The following is a 2,613-nucleotide window of genomic DNA, read 5'->3' as shown; positions in this document are numbered from 1 at the left end:
TACTTGTGTGCTGTGCTTTTCGAGAACGGAAGTACGGAGTATTGTGAGCAAGCCACGAATGTGGTTCTCTGATAATTAATAGCTCGAGAGATATCCACTTTGACAAGGACGTGGTCAGAAGAACCGATTGGATCGGAGGAAGAGCAGCAGATATTGTCAGGGAAATTTGTCAAAATCAGATCCAGAAGAGATGGAGTACCATTGGTTGAGATCCAGGTTGGGAAGTTGACCGATTGAGTCAGTCCCAACTGGAATGGGCACTCGGTAGAGCGCATACCTTCGCCTCCGCTACTTTTTTGTTCTTGGCATGAGAGTGGGGGGAACAGAACAGTGAACATTTTGGTGTTGGTTTCATGCAAATCGGTTTTGATTTGACCGTGTTATGACAAAAACCGCATATTTTGAAAGGTCGTGACCCCACTGACCTTTGACCCCCAACCGCTAACAAGGGCAATGACGTAATCGTGTCATGTCGCCCATCACAAGATTGGGCAATGAATTCTGAACATTTTGCCATCGGTTGCATGCCAATTAGATCAAAATTGACCGCGCTATGGTAAAAATACAAATTTGACCTTTCCTTGACCTTTGACCCGATCGCTCCCAAAATCTAATCAAATGTTCCTTGGATAATAACCCATCATCCCACCAAATTTCAAGCGATTTGGTTTAATACTTTCTGAGTTATGCGAATAACAAACAAATACACACACACACATATTCACAAATAAATAAATAAATACACAGCGACCAATACATAACCTTTTGCAGAATGCGAAGGTAATGAGTCGCAGAAAGCTTTTACTGAGGGGCCATGACAGGTGAGAGAGGTACCCACACCTAGCCAACTGCCATGATGACATTTGAAGTCGCCACATATGAGGAAGAGAAAGTTTGGATGAGAAGATAGAAGTTGGTCCATGTTTTCGGATAGTGAGGTGTGGATGGAGTCATCACTGTGAGGTGGACGGTACAGTACACATATAAACATGAGGTGGGAGTGGAGGGGAAGCCGAAGCCAGAGATATTCCTGGGGGTGTGGGGGAGTGAGGGCAGTGCTTGGAGAGTGAGGAATAGCGTCTTTGATGAAGAGAGAAACTCCTCCACCAGGACTAGGCTCACGTCTGTCATACCAGGGGGGGGAGTAACCAGGGAGAGTTACTTGGGAGTCAGACACGTCTTGGGGGAGGAAAGTTTCTGTTAGGCAGATTATATCTGGTTTGTCAGTGGCAACCTGTATGGAAAGATCTGAAAGGTTTGAGCGAAGGCCCCGGATATTTGAGATCCACACTTTTAATGAAGAGTGAGGGGAGGAGGCTTTGGGTACAGGGGGTGGGGGAGGGGGAGGGTAGGACAAGGGACGGGGTGGGGGAGGGGGAGGGTAGGACAAGGGTGGGGGGAGGGGGAGGGTAGGACAAGGGACGAGGGTGGGGGAGGGAGAGGGAAGGACAAGGGACGAAGGGGGTAAGTAAGGAGGGTTGTTGAAAGAGTGTGGGGGATTGCAGAATAGCTAGGGGAGGGGGCCGGATGAGGAGGAGAAAAGGCTCTGTGGTGCTGGGGGAGAGGGGCACAAGAGAGTGGGAAGAAGGAAGTTGAGGATTTATGGAGGTGAGAGGGCAGTGGAAGTAGGCAGCTTTGTGGATGAGAGGGGGGGGGGAAACTTTGAGAAGGATGAGTGAGGGTTATGAATGGTGGGAGTTTTTGAGAGAGGTGAGAGGGAGGCTTGGAGGCAGAAGAGTGGGATAGTTGCTTTGAGAGTGAGGGGTGAGTTGGCACTTAAGTTGGAAAACAAAGAATGGTTGATTGAAAGCGAACATTCATAGCAAACTGTTTTTTTTAAGATTTAGGTCAGAGATGCGATTTAACACAATTCTTGATGCATGCAATAAAGGTGAATTCAGAGAATGGAGAGAAGAAACGCTGTGACAGTTGGATTTTTTTAGGCAAGGTGTGAAGGAGAGGTCGAATTGAGAGCAGTCTGTTTAAATAGCAGAAGAGTAGTGCATTCTGATACAGTAAAGAGTACCACATGTGTGAAAGAGGAAGATGAAGCATTATAAGAGATCGTTTTTATTATTATTAATGTTTGAGAGAGTTTTCAACAGATTAGGTCATGGAAGTGTTGTAGCAAAAAATGAGGAAGAAGAAGAGTAGATGAAGAAGAAGAATCGACACTCCTGAGTGTGCAAGGAGAAAGGTAGCGGGTTTTTGGGGGGGTTTTCTTAAGATAAGAAATAGAGTGATTAGTTGGGAGGGATGGGGGACGTTAGGAAAGTGGCGAAGATAGAAATTGAAGGTAATGGGGAGAAAAAACAAATAAACACGATCGTACACCGATGGGAACTGGTAGGCCTCACGCCTCAAGGGAAGGCCTCAAGCACCCGGTAAGACAAGGTCAAAAAATCTCACAAAATAGCACATTTTTGAAACAAAATCGAACTCGGAACACACCGTAACATGAAGGTGAGAAAATAAACAGTTAAAACGGGACAAATAACGACTGGAAACTCAACTTTGAGATCATCAGCAGCGAGCCCCGAAGGAGGAGACCTGTCGACACAAAACCCAAATCCGGGGAAAGGAGACCTGTCGACGCACCAAACCCAGAACTTT

The sequence above is a fragment of the Eptatretus burgeri genome, chromosome 2 (assembly GCF_056783735.1).
Source record: "Eptatretus burgeri isolate ZD-2024b chromosome 2, Ebu_testis_v1, whole genome shotgun sequence".
Taxonomy (NCBI): domain Eukaryota; kingdom Metazoa; phylum Chordata; class Myxini; order Myxiniformes; family Myxinidae; genus Eptatretus; species Eptatretus burgeri.
The sequence above is the reverse complement of the archived record's forward strand: the minus strand, read 5'-3'. Positions refer to the sequence as shown.